The following is a 14,469-nucleotide window of genomic DNA, read 5'->3' as shown; positions in this document are numbered from 1 at the left end:
CTAGCGGTTAGGATTCCTGGTTCTCACCCGGGTGGCCCGGGTTCGACTCCCGGTATGGGAATGCACCTTTATCTTAGCTACTGCCACCATTCAAAGACTGACGCGTGTTTTTCAATCAAAAATGTTTCTGGTAGATTTTCACTTTGCAACAAAAATACTTAACATTGGCGATGCATTATGACTTTTGCAAAAGATTTCCTTTTGTTTCATAGCTTAAGCCTTTTTCAACTACACAGTTTTACACAAAAGTGTCAAGGGACTCAACAAGCCATGTGTCCTGTCAGTCATTAGGGCTCCCATGTTCTTTCTAATCGGAAACAGTGTAGAACTGAATTGGAAAGTTCAGAGTTAGTGACAAAATCTCTTGAGAAAAGGAGGATGGCACTTGTGAGCAAAAAACTCATGATCTTCAAATTATTCAACTGACGTGCCAAAAACCTTGACCATGTAGCGTGTTTTAGCTCTTGTAATGTTTATGTTTTGTATTCAAAGCAAAACACTCTTTTTTTTTTTTTTTTTTTTTTTTACACCTGTCTTGCTGTTTACTGTACTGCTTACACCATGTGGAGAAAGACTTAGTTAGTATTCCTGGTTGACTGGTTCAATTCCTGCTATGGGAGAGACTTTTTTTTGGGACTAGTGTCCACATTCCAAAGCCGACACGTGCCTTGCAGACAGAATCAGTTTAGGTTGGAACTGCTCTTTGCTGCCAAAAATGCAGACCACCAGATTTTTTGGATATTTATTTGCACAAAAGCTTATTTGATGTCATATCTCAAACCATTCATATCTCTCACTTTTAATTCCTGGGTGTTAAGGGACTCAACAAGCCTTTATCCCTGTCTGTCATTGGAGCTCCCCTTCCATCAATTGGTGATGTTTTGTTACTGAATGGAAAAGAGCTGTGACTCTCTAGCCAAGATAGTGGCAAAATCAGTTACGGAAACAAGGTACCAGTGCCCCATGTGAGAATCGAACTCACGACCTTCAGATTACGAGACTGACGCGCTACCTGCTGCGCTAACGAGGCAAGATGCATGTAATAATCTGCGGAAGTTGCTTGTGCAAAGCAGTACACCTCTTTTTTTTCATATTGTAAGTGAGCTGGCAGTAAATCTTCTCCCGTATGGTCTAGCGCTTAGGATTCCTGGTTTTCACCCAGGTGGCCTGGGTTCGACTCCCGGTATGGAAACACATCCTTTTCTACACCGTTGCCAACATTCAAAGACTGACGTGTGTTTTTAAAACAAACGTATTTCAGGTAGGATTTGTTTTTTTCAGGCAAAAATGCTGAACGCCCGCGTTTTGGCACTTCATTCTGACCCTTCACGCAAGATTCAATTTGGATTCGTAGCTCAACTCATTCTCAACCACCCCTTTTTACACCAAAGTGTCAAGAGACTCAACAACTCATGGGTCCTGTAAGTTATTTGGATTCCCATTTCCTTTCTAATGGAAAACGTAGAATTGAATGGAAAAGTTCTAAGTTGGTGACAAAATCTCTCGAGAAAAGGAGGGAACAGTGCCCCGTGTGAGGCTCAAACTCACAACCTTCAGATTACGAGACTGACGCACTACCTACTGCGCTAACGAAGCAAGTTGCACCTGCAGATCTGCAGAAGTTTATTGTGCATAGCAGAAAACTTATTTTTTTCATAATGTCACTGAGACGTTAGCGCATCTTTTCCCATATGGTCTAGCGGTTAGGATTCCTGGTTCTCACCCGGGTGGCCCGGGTTCGACTCCCGGTATGGGAATGCACCTTTATCTTAGCTACTGCCACCATTCAAAGACTGACGCGTGTTTTTCAATCAAAAATGTTTCTGGTAGATTTTCACTTTGCAACAAAAATACTTAACATTGGCGATGCATTATGACTTTTGCAAAAGATTTCCTTTTGTTTCATAGCTTAAGCCTTTTTCAACTACACAGTTTTACACAAAAGTGTCAAGGGACTCAACAAGCCATGTGTCCTGTCAGTCATTAGGGCTCCCATGTTCTTTCTAATCGGAAACAGTGTAGAACTGAATTGGAAAGTTCAGAGTTAGTGACAAAATCTCTTGAGAAAAGGAGGATGGCACTTGTGAGCAAAAAACTCATGATCTTCAAATTATTCAACTGACGTGCCAAAAACCTTGACCATGTAGCGTGTTTTAGCTCTTGTAATGTTTATGTTTTGTATTCAAAGCAAAACACTCTTTTTTTTTTTTTTTTTTTTTTTACACCTGTCTTGCTGTTTACTGTACTGCTTACACCATGTGGAGAAAGACTTAGTTAGTATTCCTGGTTGACTGGTTCAATTCCTGCTATGGGAGAGACTTTTTTTTGGGACTAGTGTCCACATTCCAAAGCCGACACGTGCCTTGCAGACAGAATCAGTTTAGGTTGGAACTGCTCTTTGCTGCCAAAAATGCAGACCACCAGATTTTTTGGATATTTATTTGCACAAAAGCTTATTTGATGTCATATCTCAAACCATTCATATCTCTCACTTTTAATTCCTGGGTGTTAAGGGACTCAACAAGCCTTTATCCCTGTCTGTCATTGGAGCTCCCCTTCCATCAATTGGTGATGTTTTGTTACTGAATGGAAAAGAGCTGTGACTCTCTAGCCAAGATAGTGGCAAAATCAGTTACGGAAACAAGGTACCAGTGCCCCATGTGAGAATCGAACTCACGACCTTCGGATTACGAGACTGACGCGCTACCTGCTGCGCTAACGAGGCAAGATGCATGTAATAATCTGCGGAAGTTGCTTGTGCAAAGCAGTACACCTCTTTTTTTTCATATTGTAAGTGAGCTGGCAGTAAATCTTCTCCCGTATGGTCTAGCGCTTAGGATTCCTGGTTTTCACCCAGGTGGCCTGGGTTCGACTCCCGGTATGGAAACACATCCTTTTCTACACCGTTGCCAACATTCAAAGACTGACGTGTGTTTTTAAAACAAACGTATTTCAGGTAGGATTTGTTTTTTTCAGGCAAAAATGCTGAACGCCCGCGTTTTGGCACTTCATTCTGACCCTTCACGCAAGATTCAATTTGGATTCGTAGCTCAACTCATTCTCAACCACCCCTTTTTACACCAAAGTGTCAAGAGACTCAACAACTCATGGGTCCTGTAAGTTATTTGGATTCCCATTTCCTTTCTAATGGAAAACGTAGAATTGAATGGAAAAGTTCTAAGTTGGTGACAAAATCTCTCGAGAAAAGGAGGGAGCAGTGCCCCGTGTGAGGCTCAAACTCACAACCTTCAGATTACGAGACTGACGCACTACCTACTGCGCTAACGAAGCAAGTTGCACCTGCAGATCTGCAGAAGTTTATTGTGCATAGCAGAAAACTTATTTTTTTCATAATGTCACTGAGACGTTAGCGCATCTTTTCCCATATGGTCTAGCGGTTAGGATTCCTGGTTCTCACCCGGGTGGCCCGGGTTCGACTCCCGGTATGGGAATGCACCTTTATCTTAGCTACTGCCACCATTCAAAGACTGACGCGTGTTTTTCAATCAAAAATGTTTCTGGTAGATTTTCACTTTGCAACAAAAATACTTAACATTGGCGATGCATTATGACTTTTGCAAAAGATTTCCTTTTGTTTCATAGCTTAAGCCTTTTTCAACTACACAGTTTTACACAAAAGTGTCAAGGGACTCAACAAGCCATGTGTCCTGTCAGTCATTAGGGCTCCCATGTTCTTTCTAATCGGAAACAGTGTAGAACTGAATTGGAAAGTTCAGAGTTAGTGACAAAATCTCTTGAGAAAAGGAGGATGGCACTTGTGAGCAAAAAACTCATGATCTTCAAATTATTCAACTGACGTGCCAAAAACCTTGACCATGTAGCGTGTTTTAGCTCTTGTAATGTTTATGTTTTGTATTCAAAGCAAAACACTCTTTTTTTTTTTTTTTTTTTTTTTTACACCTGTCTTGCTGTTTACTGTACTGCTTACACCATGTGGAGAAAGACTTAGTTAGTATTCCTGGTTGACTGGTTCAATTCCTGCTATGGGAGAGACTTTTTTTTGGGACTAGTGTCCACATTCCAAAGCCGACACGTGCCTTGCAGACAGAATCAGTTTAGGTTGGAACTGCTCTTTGCTGCCAAAAATGCAGACCACCAGATTTTTTGGATATTTATTTGCACAAAAGCTTATTTGATGTCATATCTCAAACCATTCATATCTCTCACTTTTAATTCCTGGGTGTTAAGGGACTCAACAAGCCTTTATCCCTGTCTGTCATTGGAGCTCCCCTTCCATCAATTGGTGATGTTTTGTTACTGAATGGAAAAGAGCTGTGACTCTCTAGCCAAGATAGTGGCAAAATCAGTTACGGAAACAAGGTACCAGTGCCCCATGTGAGAATCGAACTCACGACCTTCAGATTACGAGACTGACGCGCTACCTGCTGCGCTAACGAGGCAAGATGCATGTAATAATCTGCGGAAGTTGCTTGTGCAAAGCAGTACACCTCTTTTTTTTCATATTGTAAGTGAGCTGGCAGTAAATCTTCTCCCGTATGGTCTAGCGCTTAGGATTCCTGGTTTTCACCCAGGTGGCCTGGGTTCGACTCCCGGTATGGAAACACATCCTTTTCTACACCGTTGCCAACATTCAAAGACTGACGTGTGTTTTTAAAACAAACGTATTTCAGGTAGGATTTGTTTTTTTCAGGCAAAAATGCTGAACGCCCGCGTTTTGGCACTTCATTCTGACCCTTCACGCAAGATTCAATTTGGATTCGTAGCTCAACTCATTCTCAACCACCCCTTTTTACACCAAAGTGTCAAGAGACTCAACAACTCATGGGTCCTGTAAGTTATTTGGATTCCCATTTCCTTTCTAATGGAAAACGTAGAATTGAATGGAAAAGTTCTAAGTTGGTGACAAAATCTCTCGAGAAAAGGAGGGAACAGTGCCCCGTGTGAGGCTCAAACTCACAACCTTCAGATTACGAGACTGACGCACTACCTACTGCGCTAACGAAGCAAGTTGCACCTGCAGATCTGCAGAAGTTTATTGTGCATAGCAGAAAACTTATTTTTTTCATAATGTCACTGAGACGTTAGCGCATCTTTTCCCATATGGTCTAGCGGTTAGGATTCCTGGTTCTCACCCGGGTGGCCCGGGTTCGACTCCCGGTATGGGAATGCACCTTTATCTTAGCTACTGCCACCATTCAAAGACTGACGCGTGTTTTTCAATCAAAAATGTTTCTGGTAGATTTTCACTTTGCAACAAAAATACTTAACATTGGCGATGCATTATGACTTTTGCAAAAGATTTCCTTTTGTTTCATAGCTTAAGCCTTTTTCAACTACACAGTTTTACACAAAAGTGTCAAGGGACTCAACAAGCCATGTGTCCTGTCAGTCATTAGGGCTCCCATGTTCTTTCTAATCGGAAACAGTGTAGAACTGAATTGGAAAGTTCAGAGTTAGTGACAAAATCTCTTGAGAAAAGGAGGATGGCACTTGTGAGCAAAAAACTCATGATCTTCAAATTATTCAACTGACGTGCCAAAAACCTTGACCATGTAGCGTGTTTTAGCTCTTGTAATGTTTATGTTTTGTATTCAAAGCAAAACACTCTTTTTTTTTTTTTTTTTTTTTTTTACACCTGTCTTGCTGTTTACTGTACTGCTTACACCATGTGGAGAAAGACTTAGTTAGTATTCCTGGTTGACTGGTTCAATTCCTGCTATGGGAGAGACTTTTTTTTGGGACTAGTGTCCACATTCCAAAGCCGACACGTGCCTTGCAGACAGAATCAGTTTAGGTTGGAACTGCTCTTTGCTGCCAAAAATGCAGACCACCAGATTTTTTGGATATTTATTTGCACAAAAGCTTATTTGATGTCATATCTCAAACCATTCATATCTCTCACTTTTAATTCCTGGGTGTTAAGGGACTCAACAAGCCTTTATCCCTGTCTGTCATTGGAGCTCCCCTTCCATCAATTGGTGATGTTTTGTTACTGAATGGAAAAGAGCTGTGACTCTCTAGCCAAGATAGTGGCAAAATCAGTTACGGAAACAAGGTACCAGTGCCCCATGTGAGAATCGAACTCACGACCTTCAGATTACGAGACTGACGCGCTACCTGCTGCGCTAACGAGGCAAGATGCATGTAATAATCTGCGGAAGTTGCTTGTGCAAAGCAGTACACCTCTTTTTTTTCATATTGTAAGTGAGCTGGCAGTAAATCTTCTCCCGTATGGTCTAGCGCTTAGGATTCCTGGTTTTCACCCAGGTGGCCTGGGTTCGACTCCCGGTATGGAAACACATCCTTTTCTACACCGTTGCCAACATTCAAAGACTGACGTGTGTTTTTAAAACAAACGTATTTCAGGTAGGATTTGTTTTTTTCAGGCAAAAATGCTGAACGCCCGCGTTTTGGCACTTCATTCTGACCCTTCACGCAAGATTCAATTTGGATTCGTAGCTCAACTCATTCTCAACCACCCCTTTTTACACCAAAGTGTCAAGAGACTCAACAACTCATGGGTCCTGTAAGTTATTTGGATTCCCATTTCCTTTCTAATGGAAAACGTAGAATTGAATGGAAAAGTTCTAAGTTGGTGACAAAATCTCTCGAGAAAAGGAGGGAACAGTGCCCCGTGTGAGGCTCAAACTCACAACCTTCAGATTACGAGACTGACGCACTACCTACTGCGCTAACGAAGCAAGTTGCACCTGCAGATCTGCAGAAGTTTATTGTGCATAGCAGAAAACTTATTTTTTTCATAATGTCACTGAGACGTTAGCGCATCTTTTCCCATATGGTCTAGCGGTTAGGATTCCTGGTTCTCACCCGGGTGGCCCGGGTTCGACTCCCGGTATGGGAATGCACCTTTATCTTAGCTACTGCCACCATTCAAAGACTGACGCGTGTTTTTCAATCAAAAATGTTTCTGGTAGATTTTCACTTTGCAACAAAAATACTTAACATTGGCGATGCATTATGACTTTTGCAAAAGATTTCCTTTTGTTTCATAGCTTAAGCCTTTTTCAACTACACAGTTTTACACAAAAGTGTCAAGGGACTCAACAAGCCATGTGTCCTGTCAGTCATTAGGGCTCCCATGTTCTTTCTAATCGGAAACAGTGTAGAACTGAATTGGAAAGTTCAGAGTTAGTGACAAAATCTCTTGAGAAAAGGAGGATGGCACTTGTGAGCAAAAAACTCATGATCTTCAAATTATTCAACTGACGTGCCAAAAACCTTGACCATGTAGCGTGTTTTAGCTCTTGTAATGTTTATGTTTTGTATTCAAAGCAAAACACTCTTTTTTTTTTTTTTTTTTTTTTTTACACCTGTCTTGCTGTTTACTGTACTGCTTACACCATGTGGAGAAAGACTTAGTTAGTATTCCTGGTTGACTGGTTCAATTCCTGCTATGGGAGAGACTTTTTTTTGGGACTAGTGTCCACATTCCAAAGCCGACACGTGCCTTGCAGACAGAATCAGTTTAGGTTGGAACTGCTCTTTGCTGCCAAAAATGCAGACCACCAGATTTTTTGGATATTTATTTGCACAAAAGCTTATTTGATGTCATATCTCAAACCATTCATATCTCTCACTTTTAATTCCTGGGTGTTAAGGGACTCAACAAGCCTTTATCCCTGTCTGTCATTGGAGCTCCCCTTCCATCAATTGGTGATGTTTTGTTACTGAATGGAAAAGAGCTGTGACTCTCTAGCCAAGATAGTGGCAAAATCAGTTACGGAAACAAGGTACCAGTGCCCCATGTGAGAATCGAACTCACGACCTTCAGATTACGAGACTGACGCGCTACCTGCTGCGCTAACGAGGCAAGATGCATGTAATAATCTGCGGAAGTTGCTTGTGCAAAGCAGTACACCTCTTTTTTTTCATATTGTAAGTGAGCTGGCAGTAAATCTTCTCCCGTATGGTCTAGCGCTTAGGATTCCTGGTTTTCACCCAGGTGGCCTGGGTTCGACTCCCGGTATGGAAACACATCCTTTTCTACACCGTTGCCAACATTCAAAGACTGACGTGTGTTTTTAAAACAAACGTATTTCAGGTAGGATTTGTTTTTTTCAGGCAAAAATGCTGAACGCCCGCGTTTTGGCACTTCATTCTGACCCTTCACGCAAGATTCAATTTGGATTCGTAGCTCAACTCATTCTCAACCACCCCTTTTTACACCAAAGTGTCAAGAGACTCAACAACTCATGGGTCCTGTAAGTTATTTGGATTCCCATTTCCTTTCTAATGGAAAACGTAGAATTGAATGGAAAAGTTCTAAGTTGGTGACAAAATCTCTCGAGAAAAGGAGGGAACAGTGCCCCGTGTGAGGCTCAAACTCACAACCTTCAGATTACGAGACTGACGCACTACCTACTGCGCTAACGAAGCAAGTTGCACCTGCAGATCTGCAGAAGTTTATTGTGCATAGCAGAAAACTTATTTTTTTCATAATGTCACTGAGACGTTAGCGCATCTTTTCCCATATGGTCTAGCGGTTAGGATTCCTGGTTCTCACCCGGGTGGCCCGGGTTCGACTCCCGGTATGGGAATGCACCTTTATCTTAGCTACTGCCACCATTCAAAGACTGACGCGTGTTTTTCAATCAAAAATGTTTCTGGTAGATTTTCACTTTGCAACAAAAATACTTAACATTGGCGATGCATTATGACTTTTGCAAAAGATTTCCTTTTGTTTCATAGCTTAAGCCTTTTTCAACTACACAGTTTTACACAAAAGTGTCAAGGGACTCAACAAGCCATGTGTCCTGTCAGTCATTAGGGCTCCCATGTTCTTTCTAATCGGAAACAGTGTAGAACTGAATTGGAAAGTTCAGAGTTAGTGACAAAATCTCTTGAGAAAAGGAGGATGGCACTTGTGAGCAAAAAACTCATGATCTTCAAATTATTCAACTGACGTGCCAAAAACCTTGACCATGTAGCGTGTTTTAGCTCTTGTAATGTTTATGTTTTGTATTCAAAGCAAAACACTCTTTTTTTTTTTTTTTTTTTTTTTTACACCTGTCTTGCTGTTTACTGTACTGCTTACACCATGTGGAGAAAGACTTAGTTAGTATTCCTGGTTGACTGGTTCAATTCCTGCTATGGGAGAGACTTTTTTTTGGGACTAGTGTCCACATTCCAAAGCCGACACGTGCCTTGCAGACAGAATCAGTTTAGGTTGGAACTGCTCTTTGCTGCCAAAAATGCAGACCACCAGATTTTTTGGATATTTATTTGCACAAAAGCTTATTTGATGTCATATCTCAAACCATTCATATCTCTCACTTTTAATTCCTGGGTGTTAAGGGACTCAACAAGCCTTTATCCCTGTCTGTCATTGGAGCTCCCCTTCCATCAATTGGTGATGTTTTGTTACTGAATGGAAAAGAGCTGTGACTCTCTAGCCAAGATAGTGGCAAAATCAGTTACGGAAACAAGGTACCAGTGCCCCATGTGAGAATTGAACTCACGACCTTCAGATTACGAGACTGACGCGCTACCTGCTGCGCTAACGAGGCAAGATGCATGTAATAATCTGCGGAAGTTGCTTGTGCAAAGCAGTACACCTCTTTTTTTTCATATTGTAAGTGAGCTGGCAGTAAATCTTCTCCCGTATGGTCTAGCGCTTAGGATTCCTGGTTTTCACCCAGGTGGCCTGGGTTCGACTCCCGGTATGGAAACACATCCTTTTCTACACCGTTGCCAACATTCAAAGACTGACGTGTGTTTTTAAAACAAACGTATTTCAGGTAGGATTTGTTTTTTTCAGGCAAAAATGCTGAACGCCCGCGTTTTGGCACTTCATTCTGACCCTTCACGCAAGATTCAATTTGGATTCGTAGCTCAACTCATTCTCAACCACCCCTTTTTACACCAAAGTGTCAAGAGACTCAACAACTCATGGGTCCTGTAAGTTATTTGGATTCCCATTTCCTTTCTAATGGAAAACGTAGAATTGAATGGAAAAGTTCTAAGTTGGTGACAAAATCTCTCGAGAAAAGGAGGGAACAGTGCCCCGTGTGAGGCTCAAACTCACAACCTTCAGATTACGAGACTGACGCACTACCTACTGCGCTAACGAAGCAAGTTGCACCTGCAGATCTGCAGAAGTTTATTGTGCATAGCAGAAAACTTATTTTTTTCATAATGTCACTGAGACGTTAGCGCATCTTTTCCCATATGGTCTAGCGGTTAGGATTCCTGGTTCTCACCCGGGTGGCCCGGGTTCGACTCCCGGTATGGGAATGCACCTTTATCTTAGCTACTGCCACCATTCAAAGACTGACGCGTGTTTTTCAATCAAAAATGTTTCTGGTAGATTTTCACTTTGCAACAAAAATACTTAACATTGGCGATGCATTATGACTTTTGCAAAAGATTTCCTTTTGTTTCATAGCTTAAGCCTTTTTCAACTACACAGTTTTACACAAAAGTGTCAAGGGACTCAACAAGCCATGTGTCCTGTCAGTCATTAGGGCTCCCATGTTCTTTCTAATCGGAAACAGTGTAGAACTGAATTGGAAAGTTCAGAGTTAGTGACAAAATCTCTTGAGAAAAGGAGGATGGCACTTGTGAGCAAAAAACTCATGATCTTCAAATTATTCAACTGACGTGCCAAAAACCTTGACCATGTAGCGTGTTTTAGCTCTTGTAATGTTTATGTTTTGTATTCAAAGCAAAACACTCTTTTTTTTTTTTTTTTTTTTTTTTACACCTGTCTTGCTGTTTACTGTACTGCTTACACCATGTGGAGAAAGACTTAGTTAGTATTCCTGGTTGACTGGTTCAATTCCTGCTATGGGAGAGACTTTTTTTTGGGACTAGTGTCCACATTCCAAAGCCGACACGTGCCTTGCAGACAGAATCAGTTTAGGTTGGAACTGCTCTTTGCTGCCAAAAATGCAGACCACCAGATTTTTTGGATATTTATTTGCACAAAAGCTTATTTGATGTCATATCTCAAACCATTCATATCTCTCACTTTTAATTCCTGGGTGTTAAGGGACTCAACAAGCCTTTATCCCTGTCTGTCATTGGAGCTCCCCTTCCATCAATTGGTGATGTTTTGTTACTGAATGGAAAAGAGCTGTGACTCTCTAGCCAAGATAGTGGCAAAATCAGTTACGGAAACAAGGTACCAGTGCCCCATGTGAGAATCGAACTCACGACCTTCAGATTACGAGACTGACGCGCTACCTGCTGCGCTAACGAGGCAAGATGCATGTAATAATCTGCGGAAGTTGCTTGTGCAAAGCAGTACACCTCTTTTTTTTCATATTGTAAGTGAGCTGGCAGTAAATCTTCTCCCGTATGGTCTAGCGCTTAGGATTCCTGGTTTTCACCCAGGTGGCCTGGGTTCGACTCCCGGTATGGAAACACATCCTTTTCTACACCGTTGCCAACATTCAAAGACTGACGTGTGTTTTTAAAACAAACGTATTTCAGGTAGGATTTGTTTTTTTCAGGCAAAAATGCTGAACGCCCGCGTTTTGGCACTTCATTCTGACCCTTCACGCAAGATTCAATTTGGATTCGTAGCTCAACTCATTCTCAACCACCCCTTTTTACACCAAAGTGTCAAGAGACTCAACAACTCATGGGTCCTGTAAGTTATTTGGATTCCCATTTCCTTTCTAATGGAAAACGTAGAATTGAATGGAAAAGTTCTAAGTTGGTGACAAAATCTCTCGAGAAAAGGAGGGAACAGTGCCCCGTGTGAGGCTCAAACTCACAACCTTCAGATTACGAGACTGACGCACTACCTACTGCGCTAACGAAGCAAGTTGCACCTGCAGATCTGCAGAAGTTTATTGTGCATAGCAGAAAACTTATTTTTTTCATAATGTCACTGAGACGTTAGCGCATCTTTTCCCATATGGTCTAGCGGTTAGGATTCCTGGTTCTCACCCGGGTGGCCCGGGTTCGACTCCCGGTATGGGAATGCACCTTTATCTTAGCTACTGCCACCATTCAAAGACTGACGCGTGTTTTTCAATCAAAAATGTTTCTGGTAGATTTTCACTTTGCAACAAAAATACTTAACATTGGCGATGCATTATGACTTTTGCAAAAGATTTCCTTTTGTTTCATAGCTTAAGCCTTTTTCAACTACACAGTTTTACACAAAAGTGTCAAGGGACTCAACAAGCCATGTGTCCTGTCAGTCATTAGGGCTCCCATGTTCTTTCTAATCGGAAACAGTGTAGAACTGAATTGGAAAGTTCAGAGTTAGTGACAAAATCTCTTGAGAAAAGGAGGATGGCACTTGTGAGCAAAAAACTCATGATCTTCAAATTATTCAACTGACGTGCCAAAAACCTTGACCATGTAGCGTGTTTTAGCTCTTGTAATGTTTATGTTTTGTATTCAAAGCAAAACACTCTTTTTTTTTTTTTTTTTTTTTTTTACACCTGTCTTGCTGTTTACTGTACTGCTTACACCATGTGGAGAAAGACTTAGTTAGTATTCCTGGTTGACTGGTTCAATTCCTGCTATGGGAGAGACTTTTTTTTGGGACTAGTGTCCACATTCCAAAGCCGACACGTGCCTTGCAGACAGAATCAGTTTAGGTTGGAACTGCTCTTTGCTGCCAAAAATGCAGACCACCAGATTTTTTGGATATTTATTTGCACAAAAGCTTATTTGATGTCATATCTCAAACCATTCATATCTCTCACTTTTAATTCCTGGGTGTTAAGGGACTCAACAAGCCTTTATCCCTGTCTGTCATTGGAGCTCCCCTTCCATCAATTGGTGATGTTTTGTTACTGAATGGAAAAGAGCTGTGACTCTCTAGCCAAGATAGTGGCAAAATCAGTTACGGAAACAAGGTACCAGTGCCCCATGTGAGAATCGAACTCACGACCTTCAGATTACGAGACTGACGCGCTACCTGCTGCGCTAACGAGGCAAGATGCATGTAATAATCTGCGGAAGTTGCTTGTGCAAAGCAGTACACCTCTTTTTTTTCATATTGTAAGTGAGCTGGCAGTAAATCTTCTCCCGTATGGTCTAGCGCTTAGGATTCCTGGTTTTCACCCAGGTGGCCTGGGTTCGACTCCCGGTATGGAAACACATCCTTTTCTACACCGTTGCCAACATTCAAAGACTGACGTGTGTTTTTAAAACAAACGTATTTCAGGTAGGATTTGTTTTTTTCAGGCAAAAATGCTGAACGCCCGCGTTTTGGCACTTCATTCTGACCCTTCACGCAAGATTCAATTTGGATTCGTAGCTCAACTCATTCTCAACCACCCCTTTTTACACCAAAGTGTCAAGAGACTCAACAACTCATGGGTCCTGTAAGTTATTTGGATTCCCATTTCCTTTCTAATGGAAAACGTAGAATTGAATGGAAAAGTTCTAAGTTGGTGACAAAATCTCTCGAGAAAAGGAGGGAACAGTGCCCCGTGTGAGGCTCAAACTCACAACCTTCAGATTACGAGACTGACGCACTACCTACTGCGCTAACGAAGCAAGTTGCACCTGCAGATCTGCAGAAGTTTATTGTGCATAGCAGAAAACTTATTTTTTTCATAATGTCACTGAGACGTTAGCGCATCTTTTCCCATATGGTCTAGCGGTTAGGATTCCTGGTTCTCACCCGGGTGGCCCGGGTTCGACTCCCGGTATGGGAATGCACCTTTATCTTAGCTACTGCCACCATTCAAAGACTGACGCGTGTTTTTCAATCAAAAATGTTTCTGGTAGATTTTCACTTTGCAACAAAAATACTTAACATTGGCGATGCATTATGACTTTTGCAAAAGATTTCCTTTTGTTTCATAGCTTAAGCCTTTTTCAACTACACAGTTTTACACAAAAGTGTCAAGGGACTCAACAAGCCATGTGTCCTGTCAGTCATTAGGGCTCCCATGTTCTTTCTAATCGGAAACAGTGTAGAACTGAATTGGAAAGTTCAGAGTTAGTGACAAAATCTCTTGAGAAAAGGAGGATGGCACTTGTGAGCAAAAAACTCATGATCTTCAAATTATTCAACTGACGTGCCAAAAACCTTGACCATGTAGCGTGTTTTAGCTCTTGTAATGTTTATGTTTTGTATTCAAAGCAAAACACTCTTTTTTTTTTTTTTTTTTTTTTTTACACCTGTCTTGCTGTTTACTGTACTGCTTACACCATGTGGAGAAAGACTTAGTTAGTATTCCTGGTTGACTGGTTCAATTCCTGCTATGGGAGAGACTTTTTTTTGGGACTAGTGTCCACATTCCAAAGCCGACACGTGCCTTGCAGACAGAATCAGTTTAGGTTGGAACTGCTCTTTGCTGCCAAAAATGCAGACCACCAGATTTTTTGGATATTTATTTGCACAAAAGCTTATTTGATGTCATATCTCAAACCATTCATATCTCTCACTTTTAATTCCTGGGTGTTAAGGGACTCAACAAGCCTTTATCCCTGTCTGTCATTGGAGCTCCCCTTCCATCAATTGGTGATGTTTTGTTACTGAATGGAAAAGAG

The 14,469-nt window shown here is 41.5% G+C and overlaps 6 non-coding genes across 6 annotated transcripts; all 6 read right to left on the bottom strand.

Annotated features, from left to right (window-relative positions):
* Positions 1–957: 957 nt before the first annotated feature.
* Positions 958–1,030, bottom strand: TRNAT-CGU (transfer RNA threonine (anticodon CGU)). The gene has a single exon. It is a non-coding gene; the product is annotated as a tRNA-Thr (tRNA).
* Positions 1,031–4,348: 3,318 nt separating this feature from the next.
* On the bottom strand, positions 4,349–4,421 carry TRNAT-CGU (transfer RNA threonine (anticodon CGU)). The gene has a single exon. It is a non-coding gene; the product is annotated as a tRNA-Thr (tRNA).
* A 1,623-nt stretch (positions 4,422–6,044) lies between these two features.
* Positions 6,045–6,117, bottom strand: TRNAT-CGU (transfer RNA threonine (anticodon CGU)). The gene has a single exon. It is a non-coding gene; the product is annotated as a tRNA-Thr (tRNA).
* A 1,623-nt stretch (positions 6,118–7,740) lies between these two features.
* Positions 7,741–7,813, bottom strand: TRNAT-CGU (transfer RNA threonine (anticodon CGU)). Its single transcript has one exon. It is a non-coding gene; the product is annotated as a tRNA-Thr (tRNA).
* Positions 7,814–11,132: 3,319 nt separating this feature from the next.
* Positions 11,133–11,205, bottom strand: TRNAT-CGU (transfer RNA threonine (anticodon CGU)). The gene has a single exon. It is a non-coding gene; the product is annotated as a tRNA-Thr (tRNA).
* A 1,623-nt stretch (positions 11,206–12,828) lies between these two features.
* On the bottom strand, positions 12,829–12,901 carry TRNAT-CGU (transfer RNA threonine (anticodon CGU)). The gene has a single exon. It is a non-coding gene; the product is annotated as a tRNA-Thr (tRNA).
* Positions 12,902–14,469: the final 1,568 nt, after the last annotated feature.

This window comes from Phyllobates terribilis, unplaced genomic scaffold (genome assembly GCF_046119375.1).
Source record: "Phyllobates terribilis strain yellow unplaced genomic scaffold, ASM4611937v1 Scaffold_1042__1_contigs__length_457206, whole genome shotgun sequence".
Lineage (NCBI taxonomy): Eukaryota > Metazoa > Chordata > Amphibia > Anura > Dendrobatidae > Phyllobates > Phyllobates terribilis.
Note: the sequence above shows the minus strand (reverse complement) of the source record. Positions and strands in the feature narration are given on the sequence as shown.